We start from the raw sequence: 19,097 nt of genomic DNA, 5'->3' as shown, positions 1-19,097 counted from the left end.
ATTTTATGATTGAGGACACTTAGAGAAACAGAAGTCACACAGCTAGCAAGTGTCTGGGATTAGATTTAAACTCAGGTCTTTTAACTAGAGGATCAGAGCTCTATCTACTCTACCACTTCACTGCCCCATTGTGAACTAAACTAGTTGGATGCTTATCAGCCTTCTTTGAAGGATTGTTTGTTGAGGTGCCCTGTAACCTGCTGAAATCTATTTCCATTTGTGCTTTCCATAAGGATGAATGTGATAGGACTTTAGGCTGGAGAGATTGTATGTCTTCTAGTGCAACGCCCTTATTTTTCAGATGGGAACACTGAGTCAGAGAGAGATTCAGTGACTTGCCTAAAGTAAGTTCAGGTTTTTTTTTTTACTTTATATCTAGTATTCTTTCCAAAACTTACGGTAGTCCTTCTTATACATTGGATATTATTATTAAAATATCCTTTTGCCTTTTTTTAACAGGAAACTAATACTGAAACAATTTTTTTTTGGTGAATATAAGTTGCCTAACTGTAAAGAATTAACATCATACATGCATAACTTTGCCTTGTTTAACATTCCTGAACTGTAGCATCATTAATATTATGTCTAAATCCTACTGTAACACAGTAAAGCCCCATTATAATGTCATCTGACCAGCTGCCGAAGACAAGAAAGAGACTCTAAAATGAACTCTAATAGTGTTCCCGCCTTTGAAGGTCAGTTGGCTTTCTGTTCTGTTTATAACACTCTTCCTATGGAGGTGCCTGTTGTGTTGTTCTAGTAGACATGTTTTTCTGTAAGAATTTGGAAACCCTGGAAAGGGTGTGTCTGTACATAAGACTCAGATTTCAGCCTCATAGAAAGAGAAAAACTAAGTCCATATCCTGAACTGCCTTTTCTTCTCTCAGCATTCTCCCTTGATGATCTCATCCTCTCCTATGGGTTTAATTATCTTTATACAGAAGAGTGAGTGTGTGTGTGTACACATATGCATACCCACGGTGTCCCAGAAGTCTTAGTGCAGTTTTTAGATTTTGTATTTAATGGGCACAAACATACTGGCTAGGCTATCCAAACTGTAGCCCAAATTCACTGTATCCTGAATAGCACTCAGTGAGTTCATATTTGTTAGCTTTTATTAAGTGTCTCATTTTCCACACACTGTGCTGGGTGCTAGGGGGAAAAAGATAAAGGAGCTTATATTTCTATCAGAGGAAGTATGTAGTTATACATAAAATAGAGAGAGAGTTAAATACAAGATAATTTTTGGTGGGGGAAGGGACTGGCAATTAGTGAGTTCAGGAAACAGTTTATGTAATAAAGCTTGTGGACCTCTTTCCCAGAATAGTGTTTTTAAATACATAAAATACATAGGAATGTAAAGGGAATCAAGAAGAAGGCAGTAAACTGAGACTTAAAGGAAACTAGAGATTTAAGAAGTAGAAATGAGAAGAGGATACCTTTTGGCACAGGAGGATAGATAGCCAGTACAAAAGGCACAAAGACTTGAAGAGGAGTATTGTTTTTGAGGAACTGTAGGAAGACCAGTTTAACTGGACTATAGAATGTGTGAAGAGGAGTAACGTTTAATAATGCTGGATAGGTAGTTTCCAGGATCAGGATGTGAAAAAGGCCTTTAAGTGATGAACTAACAAGTCTATATTTGATTTTAGAGGTAATCAAAACTAGCTATTGGAACTTATTTAATAGAATAGTGACATGGTCAGAGTTTTGGTAACTAGGGAGGATAAATTAGAAAGAAGAGAGACGAGTCAGGAAGAACAGTTAGAAAGCTTTATTTTTTGCAGTACAGACAAGTGGTGATGAAAGCATAAACAAGAATGGTGGTATTTAAGTAGAAAAAAGATAGCAAATAAAAGAGATTGGAAATAGGAGGGAGGTGGGGTAAAAAAAAGTAAAAAAACAATTTTATAACCCTTGGCGCCAAAAACTGTTACACCTCAACAGATACAGAGAATTGTCAAGTAAAGGTAAGTCTAGAGGAAAAGAACAGGGTGAACAGGAAAGAATTCTGGATTTAGAGTCAGAAGACCTAGATCTGAATGCCTTCTTTGTCATTTGTAACTTGGGTCATCATCACAGAAAGGTCACTTAATGTTTCTGGGGCTCATTTATTCCAGCTGGAAAAAAGAGGGGGTGACCTCGATGATCTACAGGATCACCTCTATGAGTGTTACAAATTGCCTATCAAACATTTCACACCAGATATCCTTCTAGGCATCTCAAATTGAACTTGTTTAAAACACAAGTCATTATTCACTTTATCTTGCTCAGGGCTCAGACCTCATTTGCTAGTCATATCCATGCCATCTGTCCTCAAACTACATCTGACCTGAAACTCAAGCTCCCACCCTGGGCCTTTGGATTGATGAGCAATCAGTGTGTCTTGCTGGGATACCACTTTCTCCCCACTATCTGTCTACTCTGTTATCTTCTTCCCAAACCCTCAACTTCAAGCTCAACATATTTTCCAATTCTAAACCAACAACACCATAATTGAAAAGGATAAGTCGATCAATGCCCTATGGCTCCTATTTCCAATCAGTTGCCAGTATTAATTACTAATTAATTTAAATTACATGATTGCCAAGTGTAATGAAACTGTTATTCCTGTTTCTGCCCTGCAAAAGTAAGAAAATGCCTCCATCAAAATTACTCTGTAAAATACAAGTGCAAAGTTTCATGACATGGTTCTAGATTAAAATGATGACACTAACTGCATTTTAAAAAATAAGTTTTAAGGCATAATAAAAATATAGGGACAATTAATATCTTAATGCATTTTAGGAGAGATTGAGAATAGGGTGCTACTCTTCTTTCTGCCACCTTTCCACCTCTCACCTGGTATATATATCATAACTAGCTTGTGTCCTCTGTTGTCACCCTCCTCCAGCCCGTAGTCCAAACAGTTGCCAAAATAATCTTCACTGACTCTACCACTCCAGTGGTCAGAAACTTGCAGCGACTCGTCATTGTGTCTTGAATACAGATACAAACTACTTGCATTCTTTACGGTGCTCTCATTTAAGGTCTTCCCCAGTTTGGCTTCTGTTTGCCTAAGTTTGACGTTCCATCTCCTACTTCTTTGTAAAAACCACAGATGGAAGAAACCTTGTCTTTGCCTTTCAGAACACTTCTCTTTCTTCAAGTCTCAACACAAGTGTTCCCCCTCTGTGAAGCCTTCCCTGCTCTTCTCAGCTCAGTGTCTTTACCTTCTTCAGATTACCTGGAATTTATTTAACATGCCTGGTTAGGGGGAAGAGTTATGCATATTTTATCCCCCAAGCAGAGAGTGAGCTGCTGCAGATCCAACTATTTCATATCCGAAGGAAAAAAAGTGATCTTTTAATTAATTTCTTATTATATTTTAAAATCTGGATCATGTTATTTCAAACACAAGTTTTATTGAGACCTCATTTTATTTTTTTACCAGTATATTTCATTGTTAAGAAGTAGTATTGCATGGAGACCTAGCCTCAGAGTCAGAAAAACCTGGCTTCAAGTCCCAAGACTAACATCTCCTGGTCCTGGGACCCTGGCAAGTAATTTTTGAGAGGTTTTTCTTTTAGGGAATGCATTTACATCCTAGAATTTGACTTTTAAAAATTTTTGCAAAATTGAAATAATTGATTCAAGCAATTCTCTATAACTATAAATTGTGAAGCAGTTGCTAATCTGAATTGATAAAGGGAGTTTCCTCTCTGGGGAGTTCCTTAAAACCCTGAAATCACAGGTCTAAACAAAAGGAAGATTTTCATGCCAATGAATAAAACTAATATCTAATATAAGCAAGGCACTATTTAAAGCAGTGTTGTACTTAAAATACTTCAAATATCCAAGATTTTGTTCATGTAGATATTCCATTCATGCATATCTAACATTTTGAGATAGGTAGTGGGTTTTTTTTAAAGACACCTGCGTATTTTCTCTTTAATACACAAATTCCCTCAGTGTTGTATATAATAAATGCTCATAAGTATGGAATGAATGTGCCAGTTCACAAATGAATGAACATTATTGGGGAAAGGTGGGAAATGTCCCTCTTTTAGAAAAGGGAGTGAAATGAGACCCTCTTGAGATGCTTAAATCTATATGCTAAAGAGGATGTTCTTTGCTCTATACCTTCCTAGGAGTATAAATGTTTAGAGGTCACGGAAACTCCAGGGCCACAAATGAATTAAAAAAATAGAAACCTATAGCCAGATAAAGATATTATTTTTGTGAGTGGAAAAGCTATTATTATTTTATGCTGAAGCTTTTTTTTTTTACTTTAAAAGGTAATTCAAAAATTATGCTGCTTTTACATTATTTTTTTTTAACATTTTCAAATTGTTTAGAAATTTTAGTGGGAGAGATTTTTCTTATAAAAACATACATTTAAATCCTAGAATTTGGATTTTAAAAATTACCGCAAAAATGAGGTCACTAAATTTGGTAAATTACAGTCTATTGTGGTTTTTTTTTTTAATTACTGGGCTGTTGAGTGACTCTTAAAAAGGTATTTCTGCGTAAAATAGTAAAAGATAAAGTGACTGCTAATTTGTTGTGTGGATCATGTCTGTGTATATTCCTTTAAAAAAATCAGTTCTCTTATAATGTCCCTTTACTTAATAACACTTTGATAAAAAGTCTTAAAAATTGATTTTAGTTTATAAAAGCATCCATGTAAATAAATGTGTATCCTTACATATATTACATATATATGCATATATATGAAGACTATTTGAATATATGCTAATATGTGAGTGAAAGTGGGGTAATTACTTCCAAGTATTTTTGATTGGCATTTACCCTATTTTTTCCAAGTGTTAACCATCTGGAGTAGATTGGAGTAGATGTATAATACATTTGTTTGACAAATGAAAGACAAAGCTGAAAAAAATTACACAGCTAGTCACTATCCTGTGATCCCTATTCATTATGTTCTTTCATTATGTGAAAAGAAATTGTTATACCTAATAAAAACAAGTAGGCAGGCAAGATTAAAGAAAACTAATCAGTGAATTCTCAAGGAAGCTTAGTGAAAGCAGTGAAACAGTAGAACGAGCAGCCAATCAAAAATCATAGTATTTGGGTTCAAATCTTAACATCATTTTCATTATATCAGGGGACTTCAGTGTGTGTGTGTGTGTGTGTGTGTGTGTGTGTGTCTGTCTGTCTGTCTGTCTGTCTGTCTGTGTCTGTGTGTACCCACTGAAACCTCCTCCACTTAGTCATTTAACATGACCTACTCCTCCATCCCACTTAGCCACGCATCAGGTCATGCTCTTGATTTTGCTATCACCTTCAGGTGACCCACTTCCATATTCATGAACTCTGAAATTCCCTGATCTCATCACAATCTGTTGTCATTACTTCCTCTGCCTTGCAACCTCACACCCTGTTCTTTGTTTACAACTTGACCTCCAGTCTCTTGACCCCTCAGTTCTTTACTAGTTCTTTCACATCTGTTCTATTCATATTCTCTTCCTTTCCCCATCTTGACCCAGAAGTGAATCATTCAACTCTATACCATCCTCTTCTCCTGATTCCCTGACACCCTTTTCATTTGGCCAATCTTGCCCGGCCAAACCTCAGTTTTAGATCACCCCCACCACCCGCTTTCACTCCTACCTACGTCCTACTAAACAAAGCTGGAGAAAATCAAAAAGCCATGCTGACTTGATCCACTGAAAATTTATGTTAGGTGACCTCAGTTGGGCTCTCACTGCTACAAGACAATCTTTTTATATCTCCCACATTAAGTCACTATCCCACTCTTCACAGTGGCTCTTCCAAACCTTTTCATTCTTCCTCAAACCTCCCATTCTTTCCTCTTCCCTAACCCTCTCAGCTGAGAACTCTACCTTATATTTTACTGAAAATATTGAGACCATTTTCCAAGAGTTCCCTTTTCTCCCTTCCTTTCCCATCACCTAAATGCATTCTGCTATTATCTCTTTCTTTACCCTCATCCCACATAAGATGGTCCTTTTCCCTGTCAGGCAGACTCTTCTACATGCACACGTGATCACATTCTATCCCATCTACTCTAGCAGATTGCCCTCTCTGATCCTAGCTCTCTCACTATCAATCTTTCCTTTTCTTCTGGCTGTCTGCAAACATGCTCATGTCTCCCTCATCCTCAAAAATCCCCTCACTTGATCTCTTGACTGTCATCTAATATTTTTCCTGCCTTTGTGACTAAACTTCTTGAGAAGGCTGTTTGTAATAGGTGTTTCCACTTCCTTTCATCTCACTATCTTCTTACCTTTTTAAAATGTGCCTTCCATCTTCATTATTCAACCAAAATTGTTCTCTCCAAAGTTTCTGATAATTTCTTAATCACCAAATCTAATGACCTTTTTTTTTAGTTCTCATCCTTCTTGACCTCTCTGCAGCCTTTGACAGTGTCATTTTCCTTCTTTTCCTTGATACTCTCTTCTCTCTGGCTTTTCATTACACAATATTCTCCCTTGCTTCTCCTCCTGACCATTCCTCCTCAGTATCCTTTGCTGGATCTTTATCCAAATCATACCTACTAAGCGTGGCTTTCCCAAAGGACTCTATGTTGTGCTCTTTTCTCTTCTCCCTTTATACTGTTTCACTGGATGTTCTCATCAGCACCCATGAATTTATTATCATCTCAGTGCTAACAATGTTTATATCCACTTTTCCAGCCCTAACCTCTTTTCCAACAACCTTCAGTCTCGCATCTCCAGTTGTGTATTAGACATTTTGAACTAGATGTCTCATTGACATTTTAAACTCAACATGTCTAAAGTGAACTCATTGTATTTCCACCTAAACCTTCCCCTCTTCCTAACTTCTCTGTTACTGTAGAGGATAACACCATACTCCTAGTTCTCCAGGCTTGCAACCTAGATATTATCCTCAGCTCCTCACTATCTCATACCCTCCATATATCTGTGGCCATGACCTGTTGATTTTACCTTCGTAACATCTCATGAGTATGTTCCCTTCCCTCTGACACTCCCACTAACCCAGTGCAGACACTTCTCACCTAAGTCCTAGTTTATTGCAATAGTCTTCTATTTGATCTCCCCCACTCAAGTCTTTCCCTACTCTAATCCATTCTCCCTTCATCTGTCAAAGGGATCTTACTAAAGCATAAGTCTAACCATTTCATTCCCCTATTAAACTCCATTGGTGTCCTTTACCTCAAGGAGCAGATACAAAATTCTCTGGTGTTCAAAGCCCTTTGTAACCTGTCTACTTTCTACCTTTCTGGATTTCTTAAACCTTACACTCTTCCAAGTATACTATGGCTTCCCTGTTTTCCTCACATAATACCCTCCATCTCCCAATTCTCTATTTTTATTGGTTTTCCTCCCATACCTAGAACTCTTTCCCTTCTCATATGCATCTCTTGGCTTCCCTGGCTTTCAAATCTCAGCCTAAGTTCTGCCTTCTGTAAGAATCCTTTACCAACCTTTCTTACTCTTAGTACCTTTCCTTTAGGGGCAGCTAGGTGGTGCAGTGGATAGAGCACCAGTGCAGGAGTCAGGAGGACCTGAGTTCAAATCTCATCTCAGACACTTGACACTCACTAGCTATGTGACCTTGGGCAAGTCACTTAACCCCAATTGCCTTATCCTGTGTCATCTCCAGTCATCCTGATGAATATCTGGTCACTGGATTCAGATGACTCTGGAGGAGAAGTAAGACTGGTAACCTCCACAGCCCTCCCTCACTCAGAACAAAGTCAAGTGCAAGTCATGTCATCATTTCTCTGATGGTATGGTCTTCTTCAGCAATGAAGGATGAACAATTCCACCTTTCCTTTAAGGCTATCAACAATTTATCGTGTGTGTGTGTGTATACACACACATACACATATATACATGCACACATATACATACATACACATATATATGCACATACATCCATACATATGTGTGTGCGTATTTGCATGTGTGTGTTGTCTGTACTCCACTAGATTGTAAGGTCTTTGAAGGCAGGAATGATTTGGGAGGGGGAGTGGTTTGTATCTCTCATGCTTAGTACAATGCCTGGCACATAAAAAATTACTTAATAAATGCTTGTTGACTTGAATACCTCTGATTCCTACTCTCTTATGTAATCTTTGGCAAGTCACAACTTCTCTTATATATAAATTATGGGGTTGAACTAGATGATTCTGAAGGCCCTTTCAATTCATCATCTATGATTCTTTGTTCACATGAATCCTATGTGGTCAGGAGTAGTTCACATAGAATCAAAAAGGATTTAGAATGGTAAGAGATCTTAGAGATGCTGCAGTCTTGCCTCTTAATTTTACAGAGGAGGAAACCAAGATTCAACAAAAAGTGATTTATCTAAGGTCATACTGGAGGTAAGGAGCAGAGCCATTATTCGGGCCTATGCCCTCTGACTTCAAATCCATTGCCCTTCCCCTTCCTTTCCTCTCCAATAGAGTGGTATTAAAGATCCAAGGAAGGAGAATTCAGTTGTGCCTGCCACAGGGAAGAAGACCAAGGAAACTTATCATTGACATGGCCTCCAAGGTGGAAGAAGAAAAGGAAGGGGGGAGAACAAATCTTATATTCCTAAGTCATAGGTCTAACCATGTTATTCCTCCAGTCAAGAAGTCTCAGTGGTGGGGGCAGAGCCAAGATAGCAGAGTAGAAAGATGCACATACGCTAGCTCTTCCCCCACAACCTATATGATACCTGTAAAGAAGGACTCTCAGCAAATTCTAGAGCAGCAGAAGCCACAGAACAACGAAGTGGAGGAGATTTCTAGCCCAAAGTGACCTGAAAGACCAACAGGAAAGGTCTGTCACGCTGGACACGGAGCAGAGCCCAGCCCAGCCTTGACTGTGTGGCACCAGGAGGAGCAGGACCAGGGAGGCTTCAGGGACAGAATCTCCAGAGGCAGCACAGATCCCTCAACCCACAGGCGCTAAAGGTCAGTGAGAGGGTTTTTTCAGCTGGCTGAGAAGGGAGCAGGGTGTCCCCATAACTCAGACCTCCTCAGGTGGCAGCAGTGGAGGCAGCAGCTGATGGGGGCTCCCAAGGCAGGTAGCAGCCCACATCCATTGTTAAAGACCTCATCATAAAGCCTCTGAGGGAACTGAGCCCTGTGTGGAGGCCCTGCCCCCATCTGAGCAGCTGATCTTAATCTCACACTGAATAGCAGCCCTGCCCTGCCATAAAGCCCTTGGGGGATTGGAGCAGCTCATCTGAATCTCAGTCCCCAATGTTGACTTTGAGGAAATGGAGGCCAGGTGGCTGTAGAGAGGAAACTCAGAAGTCAAGTAACTGGCTGGGAAAATGCCCAAAAAAGGGAAAAAAATAAGACCGTAGAAGGTTACTTTCTTGGTGAACAGGTGTCTTCTCCCATCCTCTCAGATGAGGAAGAACAAGACACACTGTCACAGGAAGTCAAGGCCCCTGCCTCCAGGGCCTCCAGAGGGAACTTAAATGGGTTCAGGCAATAGAAGAGCTTGAAAAGTGAATTAGCAGCTTAATAAAGGAGAACCAAAAAAATCCTGAGGAAAATAACACCTTTAAAAAGAGGCTAACTCAATTGGAAAAAGAGGTCCAAAAAGCCAGTGAGGAGAAGGAGGCTTTAAAAAACAGAATTAGCCAAATGGAGGAGAAGGTTCAAAAGCTCACTGAACAAAATAGTTCTTTGAAAGAGAGAATTGAGTTCAGGGAAGCTAATGACTATGACAAAAACCAAGCAGTTAGAAAACAAAACCAAAAGTTTGAAAAAATAGAAGATAATGTGAAACATCTCATTGGAAAAACAACTGACCTGGAGATCCAGGAGACACAATTTAAAAATTATGGGACTACCTGAAAACCATGATCAAAAAAGAGCCTAGACATTATCTTCCATGAAATTATCAAGGAAAATTGCCCTGATATTCTAGAGGGCAAAATAAATGTTGAAAGAATCCACTGATCACCTCCTGAAAGAGACCCGAAGAGAGAAACTCCTAGGAATATTGTGGCCAAATTTCAGAGTTCCTGGGTCAAGGAGAAAATATTGCAAGCAGCTAGAAAGAAACAATTCGAGTATTATGGAAATACAATCAGGATAACGCAGAATCTGGCAGCTTCAGCATTAAGGGATCAAAGGGCTTGGCATAGGATATTCTAGAAGTCAAAGGAACTGGAATTAAAACCGAGAATCGCCTACCCAGCAAATCTGAGTATAATACTTCAAGGGAATAAATGGCCATTCAATAATATAGAGGACTTTGAAGCATTCATATTGATGAATTGTATAGAAATTTGTATTGTATAGAAATTGTATAGAAAATTTGACTTTCCAACACAAGAATCAAGAGAAGTCATAAAAGACTTTCTAAAGCTGAACTGTTTACATTCCTACATGGAAAGAAAATATAACTCTTGAATCTTTTCTCAGTATTTGGGTAGGTGGAAGGATTGTGCATACACACACACATGCACATATATAGAGAGTACAGGTTGTGTTGAATCAGAAGAGATGATATTCACACACAAAAATAAAATTAAAAAGCGTGAGAGAGGAAAATACTGGGAAGGAGAAAGGGAGAAATGGAATGGGGCAGACTATAACTCATAAAAGAGATAAGAAAAATCTTGTTCAATGGAGGAGAAAAAGGAGAAGGGGAGAGGGGAAAAGTGAAGATACTCTCTCCACATATGGCTGAAGGAGGAAATAACATGCTCACTAAATTTGATATGAAAATCTGCCTTACACTACAGGAAAGTAGGGGAAGAGGCTACAAGTGGGGTGAGGGGAATGATAGAAGGGAGAGCAAATGGAAGAAGGGAGTAACTAGAAATAAACACTTTTGAGAAGGGACAAGATCAAATGAGGGAATAAAAAAAGAAATTATTAAAAAAATAAGGGAGGATAGAGTAGGATAGAGGGCAATATAGTTAGTATTACACAACATGATTATTATGGAAGTCTTTTGCAAAATGGCACATATTTAGTCTATTGAATTGCTTGCCTTCTCAGTGGGGATGGGGAGGGAGGGAGGGAGGAAGAGAAGTTGAAATTCAAAGTATTAGTAACAAATGTTGAGAATTTTTATTGCATATAATTGGGAAATAAGAACTACAGGGAATGGGGTATAGAAATTTATCTTGCCCTGCAAGAAAACAGAGAAGATGGGGATAGGAGAGGGTGGGGTGTGATAGAAGGGAGGGTACATTGAGGGAAGGAGTAATCAGAATGCAAGGTACTAGGAAGTGGGGGAAGGGGAGAAAAATTGGGTATGTTACAAAGTGATGTAAAAGCAATTAGTATTAAAACAATAGACTGAATTAATTACTGAGAATAAATCAAAGACATCTTTAGTTTGGGGAAAAGAATTTTAGTCTAAATTTCCAAGAGGCAGGTAACCTCGGGTAAAATTTGGCATTGATGGAAAAGTTAAGGTTTTAATGGTAAATTTGATTTTGTGTTTGCTATTTAATCAAGAACTAGATTATGTATAGAAAGGCATGTAAGCCACTTAAGACTTGCCTCAAAAGATGTTCCTTAGCCAAAGTGAAATTATAATCATATTTGAAACCTGATTATTGGAACTTGCTATTTTTAGATGCTATGGGACTATTAAGTGACTATTCTTCTGAGTCTAACTCCAGATATGCATAGCAAGAAAGGCGGTCTGGGCCTCCAATCCATGATGTGAGATGCTGATATGAACTGTAAAAGGTGATCTCATGGGAAGGGTGGGAGAGTGGCTGTTCAGCCTGGGCTGAAGTAGGATTCTCCTGACTTAATTTCCCCACTGACGCTTGGCAGACTTTAAGCCTGAATGAATGCAAGTTGACAATCTATGCCTACCTGGAATTGACATGAACTTGGGGAGATATTGGTTCCTTGCAATGTCCCTACTCTTAGTGGCAATTTCCTATAGTCAAAAGGTTTGTAAGCTTAATACCAGATCTATTAAATTATAGATTGTTTGTAGGGGAACATCCAAGGTTAAGTCTAAAATTAAGCTATTAGGCTTAGGACTTTAGACCAACAACAACATGTTAGGGTCCTTTAATTCTTAGTATTACTGTGGAGACAATTAGGTCAAGGGCTTGTGTAGTTAGCATACATAAACATTATTTGTGTCTCAGTTGGTTAATGCTTAAAAAAAAATTCTTTTGTGGTCTATATTGTAAATGCTTTAAAAAGAAGTATCACCTGACCAAAAGTTGGAATTGTTTTATGTGATATGAACTGTGTTAAAAATGAAAAATAAAATTTTTAAAAAAGTCTCAATGGTTCATCACACCTATCAGATTAACTAACATGATAAAACAGGAAGATGATAAATGTTGGAGAAGATGTGGGAGAGTTGGAACACTAATTCTTTGTTGGTGGAGCTGTGAGCTGATCCGACCATTCTGGAGAGCAATTTGGAACTATGCCCATAGGGCTACAAAAATGTGCATACCCTTTGACCTAGCAATATTGCTTCTAGAACTGTGTCCCCAAGAGATCATAAAAATGGGAAAGGGTACCACATGTACAAAAATATTTATAGCAGTTCTCTTTGTCGTGGCCAAAAACTGGAAATCAAGGGGATGCCCATCAGTTGGGGAATGGCTGAATAAATTGTAATTTATGAATGTAATGAAATACTATTGTGCTGTAAGAAATGATGAACAGGAAGACTTCAGAGAGGTCTGGAAAGACTTATATGAATTGATGCTGAGTGAAAGGAGCAGAACCAGGAGAACTTTGTACACAGCAACCACCACAATGTGCGAGGAATTTTTCTGGTAGACTTAGTACTTCATTGCAATGCCGAGACTTAAAAAATTCCCAATGGACTTTTGAGGCAAAATGCCTTCCACATCCAGAGAAAGAATTATGGAATTCAATCACAGAATGAAGCAGACCATTTTCTTTTGTATTGTGTTTTGTTTTGTTTTATGATTTATTTCATTCGTTTAATTCTTCTATGCAACATGACAAAGGTGAAAATGTATTTAATAGGAACGTATTTGTAGAACCTATATAAAATTGTGTGCCGTCTCAGGGAGAGAGTGGGGAGTGAGAGGGAAAGGAGAGGGAGGGAGAGGGGAAAAAAATCTAAGAAGTGATTTTGAACACTGAAAACAAATAAAATAATTTAATTTAAAAGAAACAAAAGAAGTCTCAATGGTTTTCTTTGACTAGTAAGATTAGTCTGACTCCAGCCTATCTTTCCAAACTGATTTATACATTGTTCTTCTTATTCATGGTGTATTCCAATGTACCCTTGCCCTCTCCAGCACTGGATATACCTTCTCATTCTCCTTCACTGAGAGCACACTGGACCAGGAAAATGGCAAGATGTACATATATGCTCCTTGCTTCTTCTCCCTGCTACTTCTAGACCCTCCCTTTGCTATTACAATTTGAGAGGTTCACTCTTTCCAGATATATCAACTAATAACTACTCTCACTTCTTTCTAGACTGAACTCCAGACTTTGTCTCCTATGCAGCAGAAACCCTTTCATCCTGGAAGCTCACTATAGCCCTGGAATTTTCACATTAGAAGTTTCCTTTGCCCCTTCAGCTTTTCCCTCTAATTAAACGGCTCTTTTCAGAACCTCTTGAAGGAGGATACCTGGGTCAGCTGTGTCTCATTCTTCTCCAGGCTGTATTCTCAGTGTTAGCAGATTTGCCTCATTACTTTTTTTAGAAAAATAAAAGTTATTCATCATAAGTTCCTTCTCCCCATCCAATATGTTAAATTCCCTTGACAGTATACCCCATTCTAGTTTTCTGTGCTTTAGTGTCTGATGAAGTCTCTTATGCATCACAAGGCCAGTCACTCTATTTGTACCCTGATCCCCTACTTTCCTGCTTCTTACTTCAGCCTTCTCCTTCCTCCATTCTTTAAGCTTTCCCCAACTACTGCCTACAAATACATCCACATCTCCCTCATCCTTAAAAAAAATACCTTAACTTCTGTCTCTTCAAGATATTTTCCTAAAATTCTCTTCCCTCTTGTAGCCAGCCTTCTATTCAAAGCCTTGTACTCTAGTTACCACCATTTCATCTCCTCCTCCACATCCCTGTCCAATCTGGTGTCTGATATCATGACTTAGTTAAAGCAGCTCTCTATAAGGTTGCCATAACAATCTCTTACCAGCACAATATGATTATCTTTTCTCATACTTCTTTTTTAAAGTATACATTTATTCATTTATTTATCTATTTATTTTTCAATATTCACTTTTATAAGATTCTGAGTTTCCATTTTTTCTCTCCCTCCTTTCCCTCTCCCTTCCCAGCACAAGCAGGTAATCTGATATAAGGCTATATATGCATAGTCTCATTAAGCATATTTCACATTGTGAAAGAAGAATCAGAACAGAAGAGAAAAACCATGGGAAAGAAAAATAAGAGATAAAAGAACATGCTTAGATCTGCATTCAGACTCCATAGTTCTTTTCTGTGGATGTGGATAGCATTTTCCATCATGAGTCTCGTAATTATCTTAGGCCATTGTATTGCTGAAAAGTTTCCTCATACTTCTGTAGTACTTTTGACACTGTTGAACACATCCCCTCTTTCTGGATAATTTCTTCTCCCTGGGTTTTCATGACACAAATATCCTACCTTTCTGACTATTCTTAGTCTCCTTTGCTGGACCAATCAATCAATATTTATTAAGTACCTACTATATGCCAGACACTGTGCCAAGTACTGGGGATGCAAAAAGAGGAAGAAGTCAATCTCTGCCCTCAAGGACCTTACAGGCTAAGGGGTGAGACAGCAAGCAAACACATAGACAAAGCAAGCTATGTGTAGTAATATAATCATGACATAATTAACAGAAGGAAGGCACTAGAATTAAGAGGGTTTGTGGAAATCTTCCTATGGAAGGTGAGCTTTTATTTGGGACTTACAGGAAACCAGGGAGGTGAGTAGTTGGAGCAGAGGAGGAAGGGAATGCCAGGCTCAGGAGACAGAGAAAATGCCCGGAGCCAGGAGATGAAGTGTCTTGACATGGAACATCCATGTCAAGTGGCACTACATGAAATAATACATGTCAGAGAAGACTGGAAAGGTAGGAGGGGGGTAGGTCATGAAGAGTTTTGAATGCCAGATAGAGCGGTTTGAATTTGTTCCTGGAGGCAGCAGGAAGCCACTAGAGTTTATTAAGGGAGAGAAGGTGACATGGTTGGACTTTTTCTTTAGGAAAATCACTTGGGCAACTGAATGGAGAATGGATTAGAGTGAGGAGAGATTTGAGGCAGGCAGACCCACCAGCACCTATTGTAATAATCAAGAGATGTTGCAAAGGTGAAATTGGCAGGCCTTGGCAAAAAACCCTATGAGGGGTACCCATTTCACAGTCATTGATGTCCCCCAAAACTATTCTGGATTTCTGTATCCTTTATCAGTAACATTTTCCACCTCCCTTTCATTCAGTTTTTATTTCTACACGTATGGCTTTGTGCTCCAGCTCCTATCACCAATTATTTATTGGCCCTTTTCCCTAGATGTACTGTGGGTTTCTCAGACCCCACATGTCCACAGTAGAACTCATTATTCCCCTCCCCTCCCCCCATAGCCACCTTGTCTGCAGGCTGCTCTATTTTTGCTGAGGTAGTAGATACAATTTGATCATTTCGCTCACTTGCCTGAGAACCTTGAATGCCTGTAGGATAAAATGCAGACTTCTTAGATTGACTTTTCATAATCTGGCTCTAGCCAGCTTTTCCAGACTTATTATACTTGACTTTGCTTCTTGTACTCTACACTTCCCTCAGTTCTGCACTCTGTCTCTTGCCTCCGAGCCTTTGAACAGGCTGCCTTTGATGCCTCCTCTTACAGCCTCAAGCTTCCTGGAAGACTCCATTCCTGTACCACCTCTTATGGAGATCCTGCTTTGGTGATCCTGCTAATAATCAGAATGTAATCTTTAGTGTTTAACTCGTTACCTCCTTCTCTGGTTATTGGTATGTATTTATCTCTCTCTACATCTCTCATTTCCACAACTGAATGTAATCTCCTTGAACATGACTTGTTTTGCCTGTGTAACTCTAGTACGTAGCACCATGCGTATCATAAGTTCTTAATATCTTAGGTGGGATTGGGTTCTACAAATGGAGGCTAGATGGCCACTTCTTGATGTACAAAGAATTTCTCTTCATGAGTAAATTGGATTAAATGACCTCAGATCTCTTGAAGTCTTGAGCTTCTGTGATTGTACGAATGTTTCTAAGCCCGATGGTTTTTAAAGCCATTTTCAAAATCCAAAGATGCCTGAAGAAATTAGGTGTCTCCATACAGTGTTAAAGCTGCCATTGCTCTGATGTTTCTAATGCTAATCAGCCATTTTGATTTTATGAACTAAACTAACTGGGATTTAAGTGGATTTTTTTTTGAGGGAGGCAAGTTTGTTTTGTTTGTTTTAATATTGGTCTGGATCTATGAATACTTTTAGAGTGAAAACTTCTGTCAGTGGTGATGTTGCAGTTTCATGATGTGTTGTGGTAGAACCATCTCAAAGAATTCAGTCAGAGCACCTCTAATCCAGGTATAGGCATTTATTGAGAATTGACACCTCTCATGAAGGTGAGGTAAGTTCCAAGAGGAACCAGCAACTTCAGAGAAAGCAAGCAGGATTTTTATAGGGTAAAGAAGCAACTAAATAACAGAAGTTATGAATATTAAAAAGGCAGGAGAGGCTTGTTCAGGGATTAGGTAATAGGGGAGAGGTCCCAGCCAGGGTGGAACTAGGCATGCGATTACCCACAATGCATACAGACAAACCCAATGGGGGGTATGTGTGTATGATAATGATATTATAATAAGCCTCTCTATGTCATAAGTTCATTTTCAGTTTTGAAGGTACCTACTTCGGGAAAGTCCCTTCTATTGCTTTGGGGTCCACATTCTGCTTGGGCATCCTGGTGGTGCTGCTTTCTGATTGGCTGAGTATTGTGGTCCTGTCTGAGACTAGATGGATGTGGTTATGGTTGAGTGCATGGACACACCTGCTGTTTCTGTGGGAAATAGGAGTTCATGGACACACCTGCTGTTCTAATGAGCAGTGAGGCATATATGAAGTTAGGATATTAAGTGGAGTAGGGGTAGGGGCACTGGGCCTACTGTTCAGTGGGGCCCACAAGGAATTCAGAACATTGGGGCTGGAGGTAACTCCATCAGGATCCCTTCAGTGAATTACAACTTACCTGTTGGTCAGAGGGTTGCTCCAGTTTAAGTGATTAGCCTTACATCCCACAGCTAGTGTGTGTTAGAGGCAGTACTTAAACCTGGGTCTTCCTGATGCTACATGGCCTATTATTCATAAATCCACTTGACTGAATTAACAGGATTTAAAATTTTGTTTTGCCTTTGGGTGGCTAAAAACTTACTGACATTGTTAACCATTTTCAAAGTGGGGGAGATTGTACAAAGACGGATATTAAAAGTTTGTAAACAGGTAGATTCAGTTTGACATAGCCTGTATCTGTATAGTGGAGCAGGGAAGGGTGGGAGGGCACATGACGACATGTTAACTTCTGAGAAGAATCCGTCAAAAAAAATAACTAGTTTACTGATTTTTTTCACATTCAACTTAATTCTTATGCTATTGTACAATCCTTAATACATTTGGTTAATTTAAACCAGGATATCTCACTCCTAGAAGTCCTTTTAGGATGTTTCTTATCTAGACAAAGAAAAAGAAGAACTTAGAACCTGGGCCTCTTAAGTATATTCCAACAAAGTGGGGAATAATTGATTTAAGTATATATGCATATATAAAAAAATCTGAAAATCCAAATTATTTTTTAATTTCTCCTGTTTCATATTACTATTGTTTGGTTTGGTTGGATATGAAGTTTTTTCACAAGTGAACTTCCAGATAACTGGTTTACATGTTTGAAGTTTCTGTAAAAATATTATATATTTTTAATTAAAATTTTAAAATATATTCATTTCCTTGATTTTAACCTTTTTTTAATGACTCAGACATCATTATGAACATCAGTTACACTGCTGCATAATACAGTGATGTCCTTAGGAACTCTTGAGGTGTGTATGGCTCTTTGCCCCTACACCAAGTGGCTCCAGACGGCTATGCTTTTATATTTCTTCTGTCTGTCACCGCTGTCAGCTGTCATTTCTGTTGTTCTCTGTGTGTATCCTTGTGCTTTTAATTATTTCAAATTAATTGTCCTAGTGAGAGCTTGAGGATGACTTCACCTGTCCTATAAAATCAAGTGCATGGGCTTTGTGATAACATTTGCTACTCAGATGCTTTTTTCCCTTCCTGTTTTGGGGCTGTGTCCTGGATAATTAAGGTTATTGGAAATCTGACCTCTAGATAAGTTAGGCATTGAACTTCCTTTGTAAAACACAATACAAGCTTATGTTGCTATGAAAATAAAAACAGTAGAATGTTCTTGGACAAGAATGTTCTTGGACAAGATTACCCGCAGACTAATTAATTCTGTAATGGTTTCTAAATCTAAAAATGATTTTAAATCTTGGCTGTTTGTTGCAGTACTAAACAATTTTTAAAACTACAAAGTTTCCCGTCCAGTAACTTTGAAAGCTTTATCCTTTGAAAAAATTGATACTTCTGTCCATCAAATATAAATTTTCATTACTCTGCACTTCCTTTTTTCCCCCCAGACTGTCTTCTGTTTTTTTTGAAAATGCAAAGCACATGTATTTTAGGCTTGAAAAAGAGATGGCCTGAAAGTACCTTTTGATATGCATTCAGCAAAACCGATGTTTTCCCAGAATCTGTTAGTGGTCATAAAAGTTATTTTCTGATTTGACTTTTTCATGGATAAAATAATTTTATTTACAGCACCAAGATTGGATAGTAAATGTAAGTGATTTAGTACTTTCTCAATAATTATGTAAATAAAGAGTACTATGCAATAGATTTTTAGTCCTGTTATCTGACTCATTTTAATATCTCAGAAGATTACTGATTCTTGGATAGTTTTATAATGTGTCATTTAGAAACCATCTGTGATCATCAACTAGCAGATTTTTTTGGATGAAGACGCATTAGAGAGTATATTAATTATTAATAGAAAAATGTTAAGAATTTCATCATTAAAATTTATGTAGTGAATGTTCCTACTTAAAAGTTAAGTGTGAAAAAAATTTTATTGGTCAGATGAC

The 19,097-nt window shown here is 38.3% G+C and overlaps 1 protein-coding gene across 13 annotated transcripts in view; it reads left to right on the top strand.

Annotated features, from left to right (window-relative positions):
* Positions 1–19,097, top strand: part of OSBPL1A (oxysterol binding protein like 1A) — a 324,266-nt gene that overhangs the window by 257,284 nt on the left and 47,885 nt on the right. The gene's annotated exons all lie outside the window — the stretch shown is intronic.

This window comes from Notamacropus eugenii, chromosome 4 (assembly GCF_028372415.1).
Source record: "Notamacropus eugenii isolate mMacEug1 chromosome 4, mMacEug1.pri_v2, whole genome shotgun sequence".
In the NCBI taxonomy this organism is placed as follows: domain Eukaryota; kingdom Metazoa; phylum Chordata; class Mammalia; order Diprotodontia; family Macropodidae; genus Notamacropus; species Notamacropus eugenii.
This window is presented reverse-complemented; position numbering and strand designations above follow the sequence as displayed.